This window comes from Accipiter gentilis, chromosome 22 (assembly GCF_929443795.1).
Source record: "Accipiter gentilis chromosome 22, bAccGen1.1, whole genome shotgun sequence".
Classification (NCBI taxonomy): Eukaryota; Metazoa; Chordata; class Aves; order Accipitriformes; family Accipitridae; genus Astur; species Astur gentilis.
The window spans coordinates 14552964-14578596 of NC_064901.1; the positions used below are offsets into that span (position 1 = coordinate 14552964).

At 39.5% G+C, this 25633-nt stretch overlaps 1 protein-coding gene across 1 annotated transcript in view; it reads left to right on the plus strand.

Annotated features, from left to right (window-relative positions):
* The first annotated feature begins 336 nt into the window (after positions 1-336).
* The window catches only part of PALS1 (protein associated with LIN7 1, MAGUK p55 family member), a 59954-nt gene continuing 34657 nt past the window's right edge, over positions 337-25633 (plus strand). Inside the window, exon 1 of the mRNA XM_049825279.1 lies at positions 337-467. The gene's annotated coding sequence lies outside the window, so the exon portion shown is untranslated. The remainder of the gene's footprint in view (positions 468-25633) is intronic.

Below are 25633 nucleotides of genomic sequence, written 5' to 3' on the forward strand. Positions count from 1 at the left end.
AGGATGGAAACGGAGCAGCAGCGCCATGCCTTCCGCATCCTCCCCAGCCCAGCCTCTCAGCGAGACCTGAGGTAAACCCCAGCCCGCCACCCGCGACCGCCGCCGCGGCCGTTGGGGGGCAGCCCCCCCCCCCCCCGGCCGGCAGAGGGCGCGCGGCTCAGCTCGCCCCGCCCCGCCCCCCCCACGTCCAGTCGGGCGGGCGGCCGGCGCGGCCCCGTCGGCGGGCCCCGCGCATGCGCGGCTCGGCCGGGCGAGGCGGGGCGGGGCGGGGCCGGGCCTGGCGGCCAGCGCTGGGAGCGGGCGAGGGGGCGGGGCCGGGCCGAGCTTGGCGGCGGCTGCGCAGCTCTGCGGGGGCTGTGGCCGGGTGGCTCCGCGGGCGCGGCGGGGGGACGCCGCGGGGCGCGGGCGACCCTGACTTCCAGCCGGCGGCCGGGCCAGAGCGTGTCAGCGGCGGCGAGGGAAGGATGGTGAGCGCGGTCCCCCTTCCCGCGCCCGGCAGTGCGAGCAACAGGTCACCGCCGCGGAGCCGCCAGCCTCGGCTCACCGGGGAGCCTCTCCCGCGGACCAGGGCGCCCGCGCAGGCCTGGGGCGGCGGCGGCGGGGGGGTGTCCGGCCAGGCCGGGCCGGGCCGGCGCCAGACGGGGCGGCGGAGCCGAGCCAGGCTCGGCGGCGGCTCTCGGGGGACGGTCCCTGCCGGGCGACGGCCCGGGCGGCCCTGGCCGCTGCGGCTACAGGTGCCTGCGCCGCGGGGCGCCCGGAGCCGGCGCCGGTGCCGGGAGCGGTGGGGGGCGGCGGGCCGGCCGGCCTCTCCAGAGCCGCTCCCGCGGGGCTGCCTGCCGGGCTGGCGCGGCGAGCTTAGGCCCAGGAGTTGTAAGAAAAGGGCTCCCGTCCGTGGCTGTGCTCTTTCTCTGCGTGGTTGTGGGGGCGGGGGGTGTTTGTGTTTTAATGAGGGGAGAAACTTGAGGCTTCCCCCCTCTGCGCTTCTCAGCTCCCGGCAGGTCTCTGTTCGGAAATGGTGCCTCTAGAGAGACCGCTTCGTGTTGATTCATGGGGCTTTGCGGGGCTAGGTTAGAGTAGGTTGGATGTGAGCGACTTCCAGCCTGTTGTGTAGCCAGCAGCAGTGAACGCGCACGCTGCCTTGGAACTACTTGGCTCTGGGAAGGGCTGTGCGGGTCGTGTTTGGCGCTTTCCTAACGGGGCGACCGAGGCGGCGTTGTGGTAAGAGTCTCTGCAGGCGAGCGACAGCACGGTGACTTTGAGCTTGGTGAGACAGACTGCATGAGATAATTAAAGTAACTTGTATTTGATCTTTTTTAAAAACATCTATGTTAAAAAAAAAAATAAATCTGTCTAAAATAATGATGTTCTTGGATGTCTCACGTGGGACAGATCCCTGAAAAAGAAGTTAACGAGGAATATTAAAATACCAACTACTGCTGTGAGGGTTTTTTCTTTTAAAAGGTAATTCTTAAAGCCTCTGTAATGGAATTATTTGGGCATGAACTAGCTCCATAGTTCACTTGCTAGAAGGAAATACTTGTATTCTAGGTAAGTGATGATATATCAGTGACTGCAATCAGACTTCGAAGAAGTGACTGGCAGTGAGTGGTCTTTTCCTCAGTGTCTGCTGCTTCAAGGCGCAGCTGCCCGTGCCTTAAAGGGACCTCTCTTTTTGGAGGATTGAGGTGTTTTTCCTGAATTTGTCAAAAATAAGATATCTTTGTGTTGTCTTTAATTAGGCATCTGAGCCTGCAATCTTTTGGTTTTAACCTGTCCTCTGAATTTTCACACAAAGTATATATTTTTTTCTTGAAATCATCTTAGATTTGTTATTACGAATCTAAATGTCCAACAGTTTAGAGTCTGGCTCGTTTATACACATATGAATTATTTTCCAATGTGCTGTGATCACAAGAAATTTCAGTATTTTGCATGTTAAAAGCTTAACCTATGGTTAGTGTTGTAGATGGTTTAACAAGGCATCAAATATTTATATTGCAGCACTTGTGAAACAGTGTACTAGAATGTTTAATTAATATTACTGTTAATAAAGTAATACAGAGTTAAATGTTAATACATGATCACTTAACTCTTTTCAAAGTAGTTCTTTCAGATTTTATATCCTTCCAGTGTGTGTCATGTTGCTTTATAATGTATGGAATGACAGTGGATGGTGACTTTTGCTACATAGAATTAGGTGATGGTAGTGTTACTTAGTTTTTATTAAATTTCCTTTGAAATTATCTGAACTTGCTTAGAAATGTAAATCAAAATATTCCTTCACTAGACTGATTTAGCTGACTTAAGAATCTGCAGGAGTTACTCAGGCCATTGAGGGGTGTCAGGTATCTTTCATTACCACAGCAGTATGTGATGTAGAAGCAGTAGAAATGCAATGTAGAGGTTAGCATTCATACCAAGGGTTATGGACACAGAAAACTTCATGTAGTCTGAAGTTCATATGCGTCCATATATTTTCCCAAGTAAATAATTATATTTTCATAACAGTTCCATTTGATGCTTTTTAATTAAAATCTCTTGCTATAGTTTGAAGTTGCAGGCTTTTAAAAATACTGTGGCGGTTTTAGATGCAAATTCTGTTATGATGTCTCCTCAAAGACTGGATCTTAACATCAGATGCTAACAGTTGTAACTACCTGTTTCAGCTAGTAATTTTTTTGTTCTGGCTTACACTTTTGATTAAGTGCATTCCTTTTACAGTGTTATGCTTTTAGAATGCAAAAGCTAAAATTTCATTCTGCTACTTCTTCGATAACAGGATTTGTATTCATATGTCATGTTTAAAAATTCTTAAATGTTTTAGCAACTGGCTTTTTTTCTGAAGTACTTTCTCAGCCTGACGGGTAGTATTGCAGAAAGGCTTGACATTACGGTATTTGGAACACTAATTACTGCTTTGGTCATTCATCAGAAAACCTCAAGACTTTCTGTAAATATTAATTAAATACTGCTCTATTGTTTTCCTTTTATTAATGGGCAGAGAGAGGCATTTTTATGTTTGAAAAGGTATGCTGCTGTGTCTGCAATAGAAAACTCACTTAGTGGAAACAGTTTATACTGTGGTTTAAAATCAGATATGCTGGCAAAATGATTTTTCTAGTACAGTTATCTACTTTGGAGCTTTCTTCAATACCACTATTCTGGCAAAAGAAGTATTTTATGTACACATGCTCCTTCCTGCACTCCCAGTATAGCTATATGACAGAATGTTTTAAGTATAGTTCAGACAAAAGTATGAAGCAGAACGCTAAACAAAAAAAGGAGATCATAATTAAGTGGTATATATATCAGGCTATTTTAAAGTAAGTTTTGGGATTTGTTTGGAGTTTTTTTAACCGGAGGTGATAAACTCTGTATGTCTATTGGTAAAGACTTGTTTTATACTGCAAGGGTGTCTAATTGCATACTAATACATAGATGTGTGGGAAGAAGAAAATGCTGTAATACTCAAAGCTTGCATCAGTTAAATTAGAAAGCAAACAGATACCATTAGTAATGCACAATTGTACAAGGAATGCGTTTATTCTGTGAAGAAGGAAACACAGAAAGGCCTAATCTTGCACACTTCTTTTTGGCAGAAAAAGGATGAGATGTTGCATTTCTTTACAGGTGGGTAAATGGTTTGAGTACCTGCCCAGTATGTTGAGATCTGGGTTCAAATCCTGCTACTGTCTGGGGGAACTTGAAGCCCCCATCTGTCAGTTCCCAGAGGGAATGCCTTAACTGCCAGGACACTGGGTGTTTGTGTGTGAGGTGCTTCCAGACACCAGCCACTTTCATTCTTGCGGAGTGGTATTCACTTGGGAAGGGAGCGAATGGTGTGTGTAGCCCAGGGACTGGCTGGCAAGAAGCATCATCAAGTACAAACTGATGATATGAACCCAGGTCTCCTTGTTACAGGCAAAGTTTTGAAAGAGCAGATGAAAGGGATTTTTTTTTTTTTTTTTCCCCTAGCATGGTGTGCAATTCTGGAGACTTAAATCTCAGATCTTTCTCTTCATGTTTATTCTTGGCTGACTTGGCCAATTCCTACTCATGTTGAGTATGAGATATTTGAACAGCACCTGTAATGTGCCCTTTTCGTTGTAGAGCAAAGCTTGGTTGCTTATCTGTGGGTTATAGAGTCTAGTAGGTGGCATGGCATTTAGATTCTCTTGTGGATGTAATTCTGCTTTCTTATAAGATGCTGAATGATTACGTTAAAAAATGTAATTGTTTCAACATACCTATAATTATTATCTGTTTATATAAAGATCACCTCAATGCCTTGTGTTTGCTTAAGTGATTTGCCTGTTGCATCATGTATCTGTTCTGGTTGGCCATAGTTGTATACTAAAGAAAAATAATGAGTAAGAAATAGTTAATATGATTTATGTTAACATTTTTAATACTTGATTTTTACCTCTAGTCTTTAATTTTTTAAATTTCTTCCCTAGGATTAGAGAAAAGGCTTGACAGTTGATACACGTGACAGTGCAGTTCATGGTTGTTAATCATAAACTTTAGTATCTGAATTTGCTATACTTTATCAGCATAGAAAATAAACTCCTCGTCTCTTGCAAAGTTCTAACAAAAGAATAGATGATATAATACAAATGCTGGAAAAAGACAGTTCTTAAGAAAAATAAGATAGAAACTAAACCATAAGTTTCATTCTTGTCTTGCATCAGAATTCATCTTCTGGGGAAGCTGTTGGAAGGTCATACTTGGGAAAAAATAGTTTATAACCAGGAACAACTTCTGGTAAGGATTTATTAAAAGTGATGGGACAGTTAAGTGGTCCTTTACAAAAGGTATTAGGAGTACTCAAGTGTGGCAGTAGTCAGTATGTTAGCATCTAAAGCACATACCTTTGTACATGCATCAACTGTCATATGCATAGTCAGTGTGAATTGTCTCATTTTCATGTGTGAAGTTCTTCAGGGGTATCTTCAAGCTCTCTAGAAAGTTGAATTCAGCAAAACTAAAAACCTTTGATAACCGGGAAGTACTAGTGCAACCTCAGCAGCTGTTCTTTGACCTGGCAGTGGCACTGGGAGGTGGCTGTATGCATTCCGAGTCTGTTTCCAAGGATAAGTGTATATTTTTGAAGTCAGGAAGGAGAGGCTGGAGAAGAAGTGTTAGTTTAGGTAGCAGTAGTGTTGAGTGGAGTTCTGAGTACAAATGTGTGAGATCAAAGGAGGACAATGTATACTAGTGCCTAAAAGAGTCACTTCTCATTTCAGCAGTACATTATAAAGATTGCCAGTGATAGATGTGTAAGCTGTTGTTACCAGTGTGATGGCATAGGAGTGACTTGCGTTTAATGAGCTGTATACAAAAGAGTAATGAAGCTTGAAAAGTTCACCTTGTTCAAGGCTGAAGGCAGGTAAAATATAACTGGTATGATGTCTTGGTAAAAACACTATTGAGAGAAATTACTTCACTTTTGATGTTTCCCATCACCTGTCTGTTTCCCTGCAGCCAAATCTTGATCTTGGTTTGGGTGGCAGAATGATCAGCAGAGTCAGCTCTGCTCTGAATATTCAAATATAAACCCAAGTGTTCATTTAACTGGGATGATCTTCACAGTTAAGGTCAATAAAGGTAGCATGCTTCAGTAATGCTTCTCTATTAATCACTTATTTAGAAGCTGTTCTTCAGTGTGGCAGAGGTGAACTGTAGGGAGGGAAGCATGTTTTCTGCATGGTGGTTGTGGTACTGAGTTATATTCTTCAGCACAGCAGATACCGTGACAACTTTTTCTTTAGAATGTGATACCTCTGTGCATAAAGCTAAGGCTTGACCTTAATATCAGATCATGCAGTGTTCCTGCAGTGTCGTGGTTGGAAACTTGTGGTTGCCCTTGTTTGTCTTTTTTTATCAAATTGCCACTGGCTTGTCAGCTACTGTTAATGAAACTTGAGATAGATTAATCATGGATTAATGCAGTGTACCTTGGCTAAGAAAATTAAAGTTGCTTTTGTAGAAAAACTGTTACAGATAACTGCATTGTGTGCCATAGAAATTAACTGCATGTCTTGTATTGGCTAAGAGAATGTGTTGCTAATTCCTCTGGTATGCCCTATTTTGTAAATGTTCTCTCATCTCTGAAGGCAAAACTCATGCTTTCAGGTTAAGCATTGAGATTTCCAATAGAGAGGGTTTAAATTGTATTGGTTTATATTAAATTGATTGTACTTCTTATGTATGTATATCCTTGTTCTCAGAGAGCAAATCTCTTCTTCCCGATGTCTGAAAGGGCATATGATGTCAGCAGACAAACTTAGTTCTGTGTTGGTGGGAGAATATAGCATTAGTGGACATCACGTGCTTTCTGCAGAATCAGTTCCTGTAGGATCAAGCGGTGATGGAATTGCTTAGTGCCACTATGCAGTGGCATTTACATTTTGTTTGAATGGTATTAAAGTTCTCAAACGCAGGACGGAAAGAAAGTGAGTTGAAATGGAACTGGATAGACGTATTTAAAGGTGGTGATTGTTGTAAGATATTTAAAACCAACATAATGCAAACTCTTACTATTTCATTTTCTTTAGTAATCAAGATGTGTTCTAAATTAGTAACCTAATTACTTACAGGGAGGAATTAGCACAGTGTCTTAAAGTGAGGTAAAAGCTGATCAGCTCGGTACTGTCTTGTCGGGCTGACTGACAAAATGACTTATGAGCCCAGGAGTATTGGGTTTGGTTTTGACCAGTGGAATAGTCTGTTTCATATCTTCATTTTTTTTAAGAGTATGAACAGCACTAAAAATCTGTTTGAGCCTAAGTTCTTGTTAGATTTGTGGACTTTTTCTACTGAATTATCAATTTAATTCTTGCTTGTTCATAGAATATTCATCTATATGTGTGTTGTAGTCTTCTCTCAAGATTTTAACTATTGTCATCAACCACTTCCTCACAAAGCATGTTGCTTCAAGCTGATATGATGAGGGCTAGTTAGAACTCTGAAGAGGCAAGTTACTTGGCTTCAGTGGAACAAGGAAGAAGGTGGCAGTCTGAGGATTCTACAGTCAGGTAGACAATTTTCTACCTTTTAGCCTACTTAAATTTCTTCTTTCTTCATTTGCTCATCAAGCAAGATGTAAAGATAAAGGACTGAATGTGTATCCCAAGGAAAGCTAAGAATCCCAAAAGTAAATGTCACTTGTCCTTACTCCTGAAAGAAAAAAATCCTTAGGATGGTTTTCAGCTAACGGAACAGGTGAAAAGCTATTCAAGACTGGTTATTTTGACATATTTTACTTTCTTTAAGCTTTTGCCAATTTTCAGTTAAGGCGAGGTCAAAATGAAGTGCAATGAAGAGTTATTTCTTCTTGACTAAAAAGAGAATGCTGCATCTAATAATGTGATGTTTTGAAGCAGCAGTTAAGTGTTATTTTGGCTTATCGCTTATGAAGAAATTTTTGGTTAAACTATTCCTTTTTTTGATATCAATGTCTTGTTTAGACTAGTAAGCTTGTTGCTATTAGGAATTAGTCATATGATCAATTTTAAATAGTCATGATATATTGTTTTTCCTTAGATCTTTCCTGGTTTAGTGTGGACTTACTACTTTTTGCTGCTGCTTTTTTTGGCAACTTTTCTGTTGCTCGTTTTCTTGCATTCTTTCCTTCTGCAGACCTTCAAACATGAGTCTTTCTTAGTCTCCTCCCTCTAAATAGGGAAGACGGACAATACTGGGAAGGAAACAAAGGTTCTGTGTGTTGGGTCACACCATTCCTATACTGTTAAGTCTTAAGACCTTTTGCTTTCTTTTTCCTGTAATATTGCCTTGTGTCTTAAGGTTGGATTGGCTTGTAAAACAGTACGTATACATAGCATTTCTTTAATTTTGCAGTACTGTCCTAGTTCTCCTTTAGATCTTCTGGTGCTTGTGTTCTCTTACCTCTCATTATAGCTTTGATATATTCAAAGTTACCCCTTCTATTTCAGTGGGAAATTTTTCTGTAGTAAGGGTGAAGTTAAGCAGGAATATTGCTTTTTATGGGACATAATGACAACTATTATCTAGTACTGTGCAAAGCAAGAGTAGTTCAGTGCCAGAAGCTCACAAAATAATTTTTATCAAGTGTGTGGTGGGATGATTAGATGTCTGTAAAGTGTAATAAAATTAGACCAGACTCCTGGTTTCTGTAGAACTGTCAAGAAAGTTATCTTTAAGCATAGTGTCTGTTTGCTGTGCTTTATGTAGTGTGAGTGACAGCTGGAAAGCCAACAAAATGCTAAATGTATCAGGAAAGGCATTAAGATGACAGAATGCATCATATTGCAGCTATGCAAAACCCTGCTCTCTTCATTCTCGTGTACAGTTCAGGTCTCTGCATTTAAAGAAAGTACACAGCAGAACCAAAAAAAAAAAAAAAAAGATAGAAAAGGGCAACAAAAACAATCAAGGGATGGAGCCTTACAAGAAGACACTAGAAAGACTTGGAACCCTTCAGTTGGAAGGGGATGTGATGGAGATTATAGGGAAAAAAAAAGTCATGGAGGCTGTGGATCTTAAAAGTGCAGGATGTAGTTGATTAGAATGGTAGGTTTGAACCAGATAAAAGAAGCTGGTACTTTACATGCTGGCTGGTGAATTAATGGCATTTATTGTCTTAGGAGTTTGTGGAGGCAACTAATACCAGCATGTTCAAAAAAAGGGGTTATACAGATTCCCAGACAGCAGATCCATTGACAGGTACATTTAATGGTTCATAATTGAATAATCAGGGATGTACCACCTGATGTCCTTCAACAGCTGAACTTCTGGATGCACAAGTTATCCCTAAACAGCATGTTTGGTTGCCACTGTCAGATGGAGAGTTCTGAGCTTGATGGATCATTGGTCTGACTCGTTAGGCCATTTCTCTGCTGTTATCCTAAACAGCCAGAAACCATGTTTTATACCTTACTGAAATTTGTTCTGTAAAAATGTGGTAGATTATCTCAACCAGATACTGTGATGCGCTGATCTACAAGCATGTAAAAAGTTGGGGTTTTTTGAGGTTGGTTGATTTGTTTTTAAAAAAGGGGGAACTGAAGAGCTGGAAAATCTCAGCAAGGGATTAACAAAATAATGTAAACAATATCATAATATAATAACTGTGAACTCCTCCCTACAAAAATGTCATATTTGGTCTCATTTAGGATTCTGTGTTGATGGGTCACTTTTGATCAGTGGACAACGTGCAAAGCTGGGTAGGGTCCTCTTATAAATGCATCTGCATGATGCTGAACTCAGAATTTGTACGATGTACTTGTTTGGAAAAGTAAAGGAATCTTATAAGCTAAAAACCTCAGAGGGGACAATCTGCAGAAGTGAACAGTTAGGCCTGCTAATTATGTACAAGCTCTTTTTGAAGCCTTGAGCGTGGTTTCCATGGCTGATCAAGTGGTGGCTCTTAATTTATAAGCCTTATATAAAGTTAAAGTGTTGTATGTGTTTACTCCTAATAAAAAGTATTAGGGTGATAACTGCACAGTACAGATTTCAAGAATTTTACTTAATAGGTTGTATAGAATCTGAACTAGCACTTCTGTAGTAGTAACGTATTAAATATTTGCATATATGATTTTTTAATATTTAACAACTTGAGTTGCAAACTTGAATTTATATATACTTCGTCCCCTAAGCCAGTGACTTCTGACTTCTGTTGGTGAGAACTTCATACAGTTTCTCCTTCTGTCAATACTGTTAGTCTTTTCTATAAAAAAATTTAATGAATGCAGCTGCATACATAAGTGGCTGGGTAGTAAGTGTAGGCTAGTTTGTGTTCCCTCTTAAGTGCATGCTCTTGTCAAATCTTAAAGATATTTAACGCTGTTCTTTTGGTATTATGTGTGTTAGTGCTCCTTATAACTTCTGTAGCTGGGACTTCATGTGATAATTAAAATTCCATGCAAAACTTCAGTTCTTGATTTCTTAAAGCTACTTAGAAATTGAGTATTCAGCCTTTAAGGTGCATAACTTGACTAATCAGTGCCTGTTAAACTTCATTACTAATTGTTCACATTGCGCTTCTGACACTTTTTGGCGAGAGTGTGTTTTTTATTCTTGGATCTGTGACAAGTGGCACATCTGATTCTGGCTACTTTAGAAGAAATTTAGATTGCAACTATAGCTCTGGAAATCTTGCCAGATTGGGTGATGTCAGTTTTTTACCTTTCCCTCCTGAGCTTCTGCTCTGGTTCATCATTTGCAGAATTAGCAGAAGTGCTTGTTCCTCAGTCATTACAGTTCGTAGTGTAGTATCTGACCCAAACTAAGATGCTAGTCAGTACTGAAGTGGCTGAGGTGTCAGCAGATGTTCCCTTCTGCCAGCTCTGATTTTGGGATCAGTGACTTCTGATGGGAGCAGGGTCTACAGCTGAGGATAGTAACTTAATCTGCTACAACAAGATTTGCTAGAGCTTGTCTATCAACATCTTTAATTTAAGCTTGCTGTCCTTTCAGCTCAGCCTCTTATGTAGTCTTATTTTCTTCTTTATTTGAAAAAAATAACCCAAGGAGAAATAATCATTTGCCTTATTTTATGATCTCTTTGCAACAAGTTCCATGTCTAACTTCTGACTTGTACTTTGAGAAACCCATAAACAATCAAGCATGTTATTGCTGACCATTACACCATTGCAGGTCTCATTGCATTAATATATTCTTACAGGTATATTTCTGAAAACTTGTATGTAGCAGGTAAAATTTGCTCTGGCTTTAGTTTCCAGACTTGCAGTATAGAACCATCCAGAAATGCACTGCATTAGTTTAATATATACAGCCACAGGGTGTGCAGAACGAAAAGCGAAATAGAGACATTGGTAAAAAATGTAAAGACCTGTTACTCAAAGTAAGACTGAAATATTGTGCAGGGAAGCTATTTGAATGGCTGCCTAAAGTTTAGAGGAATAAGAAAGATTTAGAAGTATGTTCATGGGTTTAGCTTGTTAAAACTTAAAGTTCTCTAGTAAATACCCCTTGTTTGTATTCGAGAATTCCAGAACTGGTCTTGAAAGAATATAGGTGCATACTTAGAATGACTTGAGTTAGTGGAGCACGAAGATATTCATAAATCTCGTTGACCTCAAATAATAGATTCTGATTTCAATACGTAATTTGTTAGGTGATTTTTTTTTTTCTGGAACTCGGCATATTTTACATCTGTGAATGTTGACTAAATATCTGGAAATAGTTATATCTCTTTTCATAAAAGTAGAATTCACCAAGAAGAAAAAGGTTGTGCATGCTGATTCTGTTGGATGTTTTTCTCTAAATCTTGAGTAAATAGTTTCCTAATGTAAAATGTCAGCTGGCATCAGGTTGAAAATACATCCCAGATAGATAAGTATCTTCTAACAATTGGTCAGTTGGAAAAGGGCATGTGAAGCTTTTGGTTCAAGTTCCAGAACTCCTGGAAGTGGTGGATGAAGTCTGACCATCTCTGGGATACCTAAACCTTCCTAGTTTTGCTGTATTATTTCTACTTTGCAAAAATAAATTTTGTTATTGCAGGCATTGTAGCCTTGGTAGTGCTGGAACAAAATTCTCTGTCTGCATTGCTGAGATGATTTGCAGTCTCTGGGGTCCAGAGAACTACAGCTCCTCTCAAATGCTTTCTTTAAATTGAGTGGGGTAAAACTGGTTTATTTAAGAGTGTCTCTAGTAAACAGATAAGTCAGAAAGATTAAGTGGTTGCTTTGATTTAAAAAGTTGTAAATTTCTGCAGCTTCCAAGCAAAGATTGTAGATTTGACTTGGAAAATTGAATGTGTTATTGTAAGTGTTGGGGCTCGTGGGTGATCAGTCTGTTGTTTCCCCTGACAATAACTAATGGCTGCTGCATTGACTGTTTTCAAATGGATTTAAGGTATAACCTGCCCTAAATTGTGTTGTAATAATTCAGTTTGAATGAAGTGACAAAACAGAAATTATGGACAATAGATAATCTACATCCCAAAATTTGTTTGATTCCCTGATGGTAAAAGGTCATGATAAACTTTAGAAACTCCATCAAGACTAACAGAAAATCAGATACACCTGCTTTGAATTGCCTCACTAATACAGTTGGTTGATCTGGCACTAAAGATTAAACCCAGTGACCAGAATTGCCATTTGATTGCTCTGAGTAGTTGGCATGTGAACAGTGTTGCAGCTCTTGTTTAGGAGGTCAGTATTTTTCTGACATTTGGAAAAGTGACTTGTTTTATATGCTCAGGTTCCAAACAAAATGGTAGTCACTGTAGTGTTCCTGGCTTGTTCAGGAATAGTCTCTGGGGTTTTTTTGGTTGGGTTTTTTTTTTTCCTCCCCTACTGAAAAAGTCTCAGTATTAAATGATTCCTTGGGGCAAGAACCTATGCTCTCACTCTGCAAAATTAGAAAATATAATCTTGGAACCTTGTTTTTTTTCCTAGCATCACACAGAGTGCATGTAACGAGTGCCCAGAGGGGTGGTGGAAAAGAAAGTCATGTGTGGAGCTGCTAATGAAAAACCTCTCTCTGTGTGGCATTAGTACAATCATCAGAGGAGCTGCTTTCAAGTAAAGTACCAGTGCTGTTCATAGTGTACCTGTTGGGTTAGAAGTTGGGCTAAGCTGTAGGACTTTTTAGAAAACTACTACTGCTTCATATCTCTGCTACCCTCTTTTGATCTTAGAGGAGCTCAAAGCCACGAAGACCTGATTTTCTATGTATGACAAATGGAAAATACAGAACAGCATCTACTGTTACTTTAATTTTGTCATAGTAAGAAAGTTCAAAAAGTATTTCCAAAACTGATTTTACTGGCCTAGAATGTGACATTTCATTTCTCAGTTAAAATTCTGTATTAATAGTATTTTAAGTCTACACAGCTTTGCCTAAAAGACTGTATTAAATGGCTTCATAATTGGACTATATGGCATCTGTAGAAACAGCAGTTGGATGTACCAGTGACTAAAAGAATTTAAGGTTGGTGCCTAGTCGGATGTACCAGTGACTAAAAGAATTTAAGGTTGGTGCCTAGTCAGTAGCCTACCACCTGGCCAGGACCCTGCAGAGCCATACTGCGGAATGTGCTGGAGCGTCAGGGAGGGAGCAATCTGTTGTCCGAGAGCCTACTCTTCTCTTTACTTGTGATTAAAATGCAGGTGTCTGAGCTAATAACTCATCAAGAACTTGGAGAGCCTGGTTAGCATAGCACAGACAGAAGTTAAATTCAGCATGGTTTATTAATTTCAGGTCACTGCCAGTTGTGCTGGACCCAGGGACTTGTCCTGGTTTCAGCTGGGATAGAGTTAATTTTCTTTCTAGAGGCTGATATAGTGTTGTGGTTTGGATTTAGTAGAAGAATAATGGTGATAACACACTGATGTTTTCAGTTGTTGCTAAGTAGTGTTTAGCCGAAGTCAAGGATTTTTCAGCTTCTCATGCCCAGCCAGCAAGAAGGCTGGAGGGGACATAGCCAGGACAGCTGACCCAAACTGGCCAAAGGGGTATTCCATACTGTGTGACATCATGCCCAGTATGTAAATGGGGGGGAGTTGACTGGGGGTGGTGGATCGCTGCTCAGGAACTAACTGGGCATTGGTTGGTGAATGGTGAGCAATTGGATTGTGCATCACTTGTTTTGTACATTCCAATTCTTTTATTATTGTTATTTTATTATTATCATTATTATTATTATTTTATTCCTTTTATTCCTTTCTGTCTTTATCTCAACCCACAAGTTTCACTTTTTCTTTTCCTTGATTCTCTCCCCCATCCCACTGGGTGGGGAGAGAAGTGAGCAAGCAGCTGCATGGTGCTTAGTTGCTGTCAGGGGTTAAACCATGACAGGACTTCACAGTGTCACTTGATTTTTTTTTTTTTTTTTTTTTTTTTTTTGGTCTCTGTCTTATCTTCTAAACATGTATCTGTGGGCTTTGCTGTTATGCAAAGTTTCCCAATCTCTTACTGCTCACTGGGAATGTTGACTAAGATATTTTTATTGCAGATTTAAAATGTATTTTGTTTCAGCCATTACACTGAGAGGTACTTTGAAAATTGTGCTAGAAAATTGTTTTTAATTGACCTGTGGTCATGTCAGGCCTCTTGATTATACTTACTCAGTCCTGTGGTGAAAAAAAATTACTGGCTGAAAAAAAAAAAAGACAATCTGAGGTCCTGACACTCTTCCCCTTGAGCTGGGGAATGGAGGGAGCCAGGAGCATTGCTATAACAATATTATTTAGCTGCTGTAGCTGTGTTATGGCTTGACTAAAATTATATCCTTGTATCTGGATGTCTTTTTCGGTTTATGCAGCTATTTGGATCCTGTTTTGCACTGTCCTTAATAAAATCTTAAAGTAATGACTTTTTAAGCTGTTTGGTTTTGTAAGCAAACCAGGTTTTTGCTCTTTTGTTGAATAGCCTGTTCTTTTAATTAAAAATGCATAATTTAAATTCTGTAGGCTGTTTCTTATCTGTCCATCCTTTTGTGTATTTCCTGTTTCATGTGTAAACCTTGTTGTGTCTCCATAACTTATGCTACTGATCTTTAGACCCTGGTGGTTCTTTTGAGAAAATGAGCAAAACCTATTTTGAGTGAAGGTGTGCATTGTTTTCTTTTGCGTAAGAGAAAGCTGAAGCTCTCTAACTTCTATAAATTATGTTGATTGATTTATCTTAACAGAGATTAATCTAGTTTCATTTTTAGAAGAAAAGATCAAGTATTTTCCTCATAATGTGACCTAATACATTTGCAAAAATGCCACTGACAGCAAATAATTTAAAATAGTCTGCAACAATTCAGGCAGACATCAAGAAAATGCTGCTTAAATAGTAGTCTTATTTGCATTTGGTGACATTATTGGATTGCATTCTAATTGATTCTGTAATTCTTATTTTCGACAGAGTCCAGAAGCTCCCATTTGTAAGTGGGACCCAAAAATCCTAATCCTGGTCCTAAATCCATGTTTGTAATGTTCTGAAATTGAGAAAGCAGATAGCATTTGCTGCCATCTTGATTTTTATCTGACATGCAGGATAAGCATGTCTTTTATTTTCTCTCTGTTACTTTTGGGTACTTCCCTGTTCCTGAATTGTTTGTTGCTGATCATGCAACACTGTTCCAGAGTGGTTTTGGATTTTATTTGTTCTTTCACTTAAACACATGAGCACATGGAATTTTCTTGTGCACATTTTATTTGATTTTTTTTTTTAGGTATAAACTGGCTCTTCTATACCCAGTAAGAGTTGGTAACAATTTAGCTTTTAAAAATCTAACTCATCAAAAAATGCAATTGTTTTGGTGATGAAAAGAGACCACTGTTTTATGTGCAGATGTTAGAGCTTTTTGCTACAGAGAATGGGAGGTATCTTTCTCCTGGGTTTGTTTTCTGCCATTTTATTCCACTAAGCTGGCTCCAGGAGAGCTCTAGTGATGCCAAAGCCAGTGTAAAGTAGTTGAGGAAAGGGGTTGGAATAAGGTGAAGGATGTCTCAGTCTTGCAGAATCATATCCTAAGCTCAAGTGGGAAACCTGGTAGGAAGAAGCAGAGGCTGTAACTCGAGATGGTTGAGAGACATAGATGTATGTGCGTGTTGAGGTATGGGTGGTGTGTATTGCATCCTGAAGTTTTTCAGCTGTGCTGCTCCAGTGCATTGTGAGAATTTGCTGCTGTGAAATCTTGAAAAAGTATGTTTAGGAAAACTAGTTTTCTGTTTCGGCTGGTCAAGTCTCCTCGAATTGCTAGGCAAGAGAAGGACCAAGTATTTTCCAGCTTTGCAGTGATGCAGCGCAGACATACAGCAACTAGAGTTCTTGCTGCCTGTCAGACACTAGAGATGTGCATGGTTAGGGTCTGGATGAATGTTCTCAACTGAAACCCCATCTGTACTCCTGCCTGTTTCTTAGGGTGGCAATGAAGATGTAAGAATGTTGTGCTGTTGTTATGGCTCTGGTGCTTCACAGTGATATTTGGAGTTTTGTCTGCAAAATTTGCTGCTTTTTCCTGTTGCTTACAAGGTAGATGTGCCAGACTAGATTGTTATAATTTCTGCACACGTAACCTTTTCAGTTTAATTTTCGTGACATTTCTTACACATGAATCAGAGAAAATAGTTTCTTTCCATCCCTCTGTCTTACAGAGAAAACAGAATTTGTCTTCCAGTGGACCACAGCTTTCACTCTTTATTGTTACTATTTGGCTGACCTCTTCGATCTGAAAATTTTCATGTAAAGACAGTGGCAGCTTCCTGAGCAGTGTATAGAAATGCTGATGTTGGCACTGAGCCCCATATCCAGTTAGTGCTCTTGCTGTCTGTTCTGTCATCTTATCCTTGCCCTTTGACACTGGATTCTGCTTTTTATACAAGCAGGGAATTTAGAGTAATTTAACTTTGCTATTCTTTTGATTATTGCTTGAATGAAAAATTACTCTGGTTTCTCCAGTTACAAGCTTGTCTCCATATCTCTTAGTTGTAGACTCTCCCCTTTTTCTGTCCTGCATTTTCATTCCCTTCTCTGGCTTTTCTTAGGGAAAAACAAGATCCATCCTTGCTAGCATTCATACTGTACACAATTTCTGGTGGCGATTTGTGGAGCAGCAATTGAAGTCTTGACACCTGGTTTTGCAACAGGGCAAGGCTGCCAGTTTGGGGGCATAAGCACTGAGAATATTTCAAGTTGTCCTGACTGCATCGTTGATGGTGAATGCCAGTATTTCTGGCACATTTTATTAATCAATTTTACTTGGGATAACTTCATAATTTTAACAGTTTTCCAGAATGCTTCGGTATCATAGAGCATTACCAGTGGAGTCTTGTAAGACAGGTGTTAGCTTACTTATCTCCATCCCTAGAGGAAAACACCTGTCTGTGTGGTCTCTGCATGAGAGGGCAGCATCCAGGATCATCATTTTGCTGGATGATTTACAAAGTAATACTTCCACTCAAAAGTTTGTATTTTAGTTAAGTAAATGTGAATTTAAGAAAGGAGTACCTTATGCCCAGAGTGTTACAGTTGTTTTTATTCAAAGGATTAGTATAGTAAAACCTTTTAAAGGCTAATTTACTGAAGGCTTTACTCTTTAACCCAAAGTAGAACTGCCAAATATGCAGCTTACATTCTTAGATAAGCTTAATTATGGGAAATTTGGCTCTAGGGTTTTGAATTTAATAGCAGTTTATCTTCAGTTGGATGGCATCAGTATGTTCTTGTGAAGTTCAAACTTCTAATAAGTTTGTTCCAAATGAGTCAATACTATGGTTCTTTTGGAATGAACCTAAATGAATAGTGAAGACGCTGGTACCTGAAGTGGCTATAAATGGCACTGTTTGAAGTTTGTCATCGGGATTATTTTGGGACACTGAGTTCTTGGTTTCTGATTCAGAAGTACCTGATGACTGAGTTCTAAATATTGGGACAATAAAATGTTGTGATGTTTTCTTTAAAGAGATTTATCAGCTATGTTGGTGTAATGCATATAAATATGTTTGCATCACCGGTATGTAGAACTTGTACAAACTTAATCTTTAGGTATTTGTTTAAGGGGTTGGGTGTGTGATTGATTCTTCTAAGTATTGCTCAATAACTTTTTTGAATGTATACTTAATGTTCAGTGCCCTTTTGTATAATACCTATACAGTTTCCTTCACTGAGTAGTGAAATGCAAATATATCCTGCATTCATCAGTTGAAGGTGTTTTTCCTCTCTTCCCATTTCCCATTACAAAATACCTGAATTGCTGAGATCTGACATCAGCACCAGGAAGAAAACTGTCTGTTGTAGAGAAGTTTCATTATCTTGCATCCATTAGATTTTGATTTAACTTAATTTTTACGCACAGTCTTATCAGGTAGAAGTTATGTCCAAATATCTTATCTCTTTTCTGCTTTTCTGTTGGGAAAGTTGTTTCAGGTTTCGTACCGGTAAAAAATACACATGAAAGGTAAGGTGGGACAAATTAGTGAATTTTGAACTTGTACAGAAAACTAGGAAAACTGACCAGCTGTTCCTGGATTGTGATTTCCATTTTCTATTGCTGTTACAATTTTCTTTATTGTAGTAGGTAGTAGTAGGTAATAAGAGTTTATGGAACTAGTTTTAGTTGTCAGACATGTCAGAAAGTTCTAATGACAGGGTAAAATTTATGTTGGGTGGTTGGTGGGTTTTTTTGAAAGAATAATCGTGTACATGTTAATACCAGCAAGTATACAGTGTCTGTTAACATACCTTTCATGGTGTATCCATTTCACTGGCACAGAATATTCAAGATGGTTGAGAATTTTATATATAAGAAGCAAAAATTCAGTTTTCAACTGTCAAATTAAGGGAGGGAGGAAGGCTTTAAAGATGCTACCAAAGAAGGAAAAGGTTGTTTTTAAACAAAGTTTATCACTACTGTTTGAAGAGGTCATCTTCAGCTTCATTAGTGTAAGAATGGAGAAGAAATACTTCCTCAAGTTCAAATGCTGTGTTGGAGGTTCATTGCACTAGAAGATTCACTCCATGATCTTAGGCAAAGAGTAGTTTCTGCTGAATTCCACCTTTCTAGATGCTGTATCTTTGTTCCATGGCATGATTTGAGAGTTCTTGGAAGGACTTAGATCTCTTAGCTTACCAGTGTTTTTCCTTAACTTGGATAGTGATGTTTAATATCTTAGTTCAACAGCTCAAGTGATGACATGGTTTTCTGGACAGAATTGTTGCATCACTACATACAAAATAAATTTGCCTCTCTTCACATAGAAGAGAATCTTACATTTCTGTGAATTTATCACAATTTTCTAACTTTTTCTTAATAAAAGGAACATCTGCTTTAACAGGGTTTCAGAAACTAAACGTACTTTCTTTGATTTAGCAAAAGAGTTGCACGGTGAAAGAGCTCTGCAGCCACAGTGGTTATGTTCCTGAATCCAGTTTGCGGAAGTGAGTATGTTCCTCTCAGGGTTTTATCTCAATTTGTGTAACTGATTGCTAACATTAGGCCCAAGAGTCCACTTACATTTAATAGGAGAGAGAGAGAGACTGTTTTTATAAAGTACAGAAGGTCTCTAATACTATGTCTTTATAGCCTTCATGAAGCTTTCTCATGCGTTTTTATTAGTAAGTTTAGTAATGCAAGTTATTTACAAAGCATTTGAATTTCACATCCGATAGTGAAATTTTGGTAATACTTTACATAAAGTGTTTTTCTACAGGTTTTCCTTGTCACCTGTGTTTTAAGTTACTAGATGGTATAAGTTTGTTCAGCAGTCTTGCCTTGTAGTATGACTAAGGAATCAGCATGAGTTCTTCAGTCATGGTTGGCATCGTTCCCATAAGTATAACACATCTTTGTGATAAATACTGGGAACATTTGAAATAGGGTAATTTGTAATTTTCATCCATTTCCAAGTGGTTACCCATATGTGAATTCCATTGTATGCCTGAGGTAGTAGTATTTTTATTTCCATTAGTGTTTGACCTGTAGGTGTACCGTTTTATGCCTTCTGCTGCAAGCACTCTGAAAATTAAGATTTATCTGTTATTACTGTCCACTGTAAAAAAACCCAACAAACAAGAAAACCAAACTTGAGTTGTGGATTCTCATCTAGTGCCTTTATACTATTTACACAAAGATAATATGTTGACAATACTACTTTGATTATCTTTAATGAATGTGCAGAGATGTTCAGACTTTTCAGTAGGACCTCTTTTAATAATGCTCTCAAAATGTGTGTTCAATTTACCATTTTTGTTTGGGAGGAAATCCTCAAAGATAAATGCAAATTTTGTGGTCCTTTACACCTGGGTCTCGGGTTATGCCTTTTAAGAGAAACCAATAGGTTCTTAAACTGTCCTGTTTACATCATCAGGAAGAGATGCAAGTGGTTGTAGGTGTGTGGTTGCTTTTTTGTGGTGGGTTTTTTTGGTGGGTTTTGCTTGGGTTTTTAGGTTGAAAACTTCTTTCAAATCAGTAGGTGTTGATGAGATTCCTGGCCCCCCCCCCCCCCCCCCCCCCCTTTTTCCCAGGGGAAGTGGATGAATTCATAGAATATGGTTCCATGAGATGAGGTTCCATTGGAATTGGCTCTCTGCTGCTGGCAGGGGCAGTTTCTGGTTGTCTCTGTCCTCACCTCTTTACCTCCATGGTCTCAACCACTTGCTCCTGCCCCTTGTCCCAGTCCTGTCACCTTTCAGATTATTGTGAGCTGTTTTAGCATGCCACTGACCAAAACCGAACAAAAAATATTTTATAACATTCTACAGTCTCGTTGAATTAAGGTGACTCTCAGAGTTTTGACAAGCTTCAAAGCTATTGGAGAAGGTATTGGCGGTACAACCCAAAAGTGGTGAGGGTAAGGGAGCAGTCAAGAGAAACTGTTATGAGACTGCAGTCTTTGGGAGCAGCAAACTAGCCCAGCTTAACAGTCCAACGAATCACACTGACAGTAGGTCTCTTTTTCTGGTTCTTGTCATAAATTCAAGAACTATGGGATCTCTGTTTGGAAAGATCCAAAAGTAGGGCACACTTGAAAGCCTAGTCAGCTTTGTTCTGTGCTAGCAGTTGGAGAGCTAGCTGTGCACAAATGTATGAATTATGTGGTTTCCCTGAAGAAATTACTGAAACGTTCTGCAGATATTAAGTAGCGTGACTGACACAGTATAAAGAAAGTACAACATTTTACAAATTCTGAACAGTTGTTTCAGTCTGCAAAATTCTGAGTTCTGACTTTGCTACTTGTCTTCAGCTTCTCTGGACTAAGAAACATTCCAGAAAATTTCATGTACATGAATTCACTTGAGCATAAACCTTTTCTGCAAGCTGCAACTGTCATCAAATATTTCTTTGGGGATATATTTGCCGTAGCTATTCATTGCATTTATCCTGGTTGATGATCTTTCTTCTATAGTAGCAAGGGCTTCTGTCGTCTTTGTCTAACAGGACATCTCAGCATAGTAGCAATACTGAAATGTATATCATAGAAAAAACCCCTAACATACACTGCATGGCTTACAGTGTTTTCCAGAAAAAGCAGGTACAGGTGATATTAATTAGAAAGAGAGAACTTTAGGGAATTATGCCCATGAAGTTAAAATCTTTCAGAAGGAAACTTCTAAAATTGATGCAGCAGTTTTTTAGCGATTTGCTCAGTGGAACAGTCTACCACAATCTCAAATGACTTTAGGAATTAAAAACTTGTGACATCAGAGACCTGAGTATCTAAAATAGCTTGTGGTCTGCTCCCTTCCCAAATAACTAGAGAAGAGCTCAAATGAAACGTGGTTATTTTGAGTTTGTGGCACGTAAGTGACCATGAGTTCTGGGACGTGCAGAGATCAAGTGTACAGTTTTGTGTTTTATATTCTATATTTCAGATTTTTAATCTTCAGAAGTCTCAACTCATTTTTGTGGTCAGAAAAAAAAAAGTCACAAGATCCTTATGCCCTTCACCCCACACATACCTCTGAGTCATATAGTGATGGAGCTAATCAGGATAAATCATTAAGGACAATGATTTAAAAAAAAAATAAAAAAATCGCTTTGCTGTCACCCATTCAGATAATACTGTGAAAAAGAGTTTAAAAGGGAACCCAAGGAGGAAGGCCACATAAAAGAGCCTAGCACATCTATCTTTGTTACATAATGTTGTGAGACTTTACTTTTTGAACTTGCAAAGCCTGTAACTCAATCATATAAAGTTGAAAGACAGTCTTGGTCCCTATATCTAGCCTCTTTGAAGGCTGTTGAATTAGATAGCTAACATTTCAGCATTTATGGATGAAAGCCTGCGAGGAATGTCCATCTTTCCCTTTTCTTCAGATGATGTTTCTAAATGTGTTTATCAGATTCACCAGGTATTGGAATGTTAAATAAGGAATTAATTTCTCTTTCCCCAGAATATTGTAAATATGGCTTAAGAACAGCTTGCTATGCAGGACTAAACTAATGTTATTTTATATGAATTTAAATGTCAGTTGAGAGAGAAATTATGGAACATTGTATCTTCAATTTAATTTGGGATTAGCTAGTGTAGTTTTGGTTCCATCATCTCTCTGAAGTGAAAGTGGCATTTACATATTGGTGTTGCTGAACACTTACTATTAATACTATGTTTTACATAGTGAGGCAGTGGCAAGCATTGACATTAAAAATAACATGCTAAAAATTAATACAGGTATTAAAATGAGACCAGGGTGCAAGAGCCCAAGCAAAAAAGAATACAATCTGAAGGGGGTGGGGCAATCTTATTAGGGAGCTAAAATAGCAGTGGTATTTTTAATTTCACAGAGAATATGTCCACTGTTTAAAACAGGGACAGGCATGTTTAATCTTAAGATGATGAAATCTGAAGTCTTAACTGTCTGTGAATAGGTGATAAGAAATGACTAGAAATGACCATCTCCTTATCATGCTTCTGGCTGTCCTGTGAGATCTGTTAACATCCCGTGGAATTCTAGGAATTTCTTTACTCTTCATTTGTTGTGCTTGAAGGTTTCTAAATGTTTGGAATATCTGCTAAATTTACATACTTACTTTTTTCTTTAATTGTTCTATCATCTTTTCATTAAAGCCTGTAGACATCTGTGTTAACCATTCATATCTATGTATAAAACAAATGTTTCTTGTCAAGCAGGGTTTGGTGCTACAGGCTTGATTAGAGCTGGGTATTCAAATGTATGCATAGTTGTAGCCTATTAATCTAAGCCATAGTGGGATGCTAGGGTAGTAAATCTATGTGCTGGTTTGGAGTGGTGTGGGTGTCAGACCATTTAATGAGCTGTAGCGTTGGTCGTTTCTGTGAGCTACTTTTTGAAACCGAGCGTGTTTTCTTTTTTTCAGGTTTTCATTAACTGGTGTAGAGACTGCCCTCTGCCGTGCTCTTCACCTAAAGTAGAATTCAGGTCTTGTCAGCACTAGGAGTTGCTCGTAAGTGTTCAAAGGATGTTAAACTCTATCAGAGCTTTATTGATGATACAGGTGGCAAAATATAAACAGAAGTTAAATACTATATTATTGGATTTAAAAATATGCTTAAATGACCTTGGCAAAAGTCTTAAGTTTTTCTATCTAGATGTGATTTTCAGCAGTAAGCTTCTTGAAGCCTACCCTGATTTGTTTCTGTTGTCATTCCCTCTCTCCAGTACATCTGTGGTCACCCCAGCTGAGACTTTATTCCCCCTCATGTCTGTTTTTCATTTGGTCTAAAAAGTAGAAATTAAATGGTGCTGATGTTTAAGTGGTAGCATATATTTAAAACAAAGGGAATGATAAGAAATGTGAGAAAGATGTTTATCCTTAGTGTGTTCAACAATTGTTTTTAATCTCGGTCAACTGTGGAAGCATTTTAATTATTTGTGTAACTGAGGAAAAAGCATTTATACTGCAGTGGAAAGTCAGATTTGTTCTGACCGCGCAGCGAGCGGTTCTCTTTGACCTGCGCTATCACTTTTAACTGATGAAAGGAGCTCGGTATTGAGGTACTAATCAAGGAAGATTGCTGCTAATGGAGCACGCAACCTGTGTTTTTCCACAGAGAGATTGGTAAGAATTTAAATGAGATTTAAGCGTTCCTTCCTCTTCACGTGACTGCTGTGTTACTTCTTTTATAAAAATCAGCCTCTTCCATTTCTTAAAGCTTAGGTCGTGCTTCTTCTAAGGGGCGCTGATTTCTTTAGACCTCAAGGAGCCGAAATACGTACTGTGGCGTATGCTGCATGTCTCTTCAACGGGTTTCACTCACCTGAGCCGTTGAGGCTGCGTCAGAGGTTTCATGGGGGCCGCTGCTGCGGCTCGCGGAGAGGTTTTAGCCACCTGCCGACGATGGCGGAGAGGGGCCTTTCCGCCTGCCGCTGCGCCCGAGTAACCAACCGTCTCTGTGTCTGTCAGGCGTGGGACGGGCGGGCTGCCGCGGGCTCGGAGTCCGGGGCGGGGGGGGGAGCGGCGCGGCGCGGCCGGCCTGTGATGGAAGTCCCGCGGCTCCGCGCCCGGGCAAAGCCGTCGCCATGGCAACCGGGAGCGCTGCGGCCCGGCGGCGGGGGAATGCTGAGTCCTGCAAATGGGGGCTGCTGCCCGGGGCGGGGGGGGGGGCGGTTTGCAAACGTCGGCTCCCTCGGCCAGAGGAGCCACCGGCTGCCGTTTTGGACGTTTGGCAATGAGGAGGAGAACTGTGATTAGCGGTAACAACTACAAATCGCGCATTTCTGCTTTTCATTTTGAGGCAGCAAGAACTGCTTATCCGAACTCCGTTGCTTGCCGCGCACGGTAATTAAATTAGATGTGGCCTCTTTTAGAAACCTATCTAGTAGTCTGATGTGACTAAAAGTTACGACACTGACTGAAACAAGAATAGAGTGTCGTATTACCCTGAATATTTATATAAAACAAGCTTTGGATGTACCTTAGAAAGCGATTTATGCTTCTGCAGTGAAACAGGTTAAAATCCACTTCCTTGTTTGTCATGTGCGAAATCATGATATATATTCCGTGTGTGTCGTAGTTTCACATAGGGCGTGCACAGGAGCTGCAAAGGTATCTTGCGTGTATCTTGCTGCGAAGGCACAGTTTGCTGAAGAGAGGTCCGAGCGGTGTGGCTGTTGTCTGACATGATGTACTCTCTTACTGGTCCGTGTTTTTCATGGAAAACTCTTTGTTCATATCTGTTCTGTAGGTAGTAGCCCTGCAACTTTTGAAGTGGGTAGTGTAGACTGGCCAGTTCTTGCGCTGTGACTTTTTTCATTGTTGCCACTGCATCAACAGATGAACAAGCCTAATAACATTAAATGTGTCTTAGCTAGACCACAGTTCTTAAATGTAATACCAATGCGATTCAAAAATGTGCTTACAATTTCCCATGTTTGCATGGCGAGCAATGTGTTCATACAATTTATAAAAATGGAATCTAACCTTAGCATCTGAATTTTCAGTGTCATCAGTTTCTCTGTTACAAGGTAACATTGTGTTACTGTTCTTGTACAAATGTAATTGAGGAAGCACTAACAATGAAAATTACTTTTCCTTTTGAGGGTGTTGCCCTTTTTGCTGTTGATCCACATATCTTGCACATTTAAGTGAGCATGGAATGTTAAAACCTCTTGGCATGTCTGAAAGCCCTTTGAAATACACATGTTGAACGGAGTTACGGTGCTTGACAGGTTTTATAATGAGCTCCGGTCTGAAATTACTCGAAGTAAGTGTCAGCTGGGTATTAAAGGAAGAGTTTTGTTCCAATACCAAGACTATGATAGAGCATCTAATTAGAGGAAATCATGTAAACATTGTAGATTAGAAAACTGAAACAAACTATACCAGAAGTCGCAGTCTTGAATGTGTTGCAAAGCTAGTGTAAAGATAATTATTTTTTTTCTATTACAGAATTTTTTAAATTAAGAAAAATAATATCAAGTTGTCATAGGTTTTGTAACTTTTACTTGCTTTTGAAAAACATCAGGCTGCTCCAGTCTGTACCAGTTTTTTCAGGTACAGTTAAGTCCCATAGGCGATACCTGTGAAGTATTTTCTCCCATAAACTCCAATCTTTAACTCTTATCAAGTAGTGATTAATTTTATGCTGTGCAAGATGGTTTGTGTTGTGTTTTCCTTTGTGTAATTGGCTTCCAAGTCTCTTAATGTTGCAGGTTCACTGAAGTACTGTTGAAGAAACAAATGATGCTGAGGAGGTGATGCAGGGAA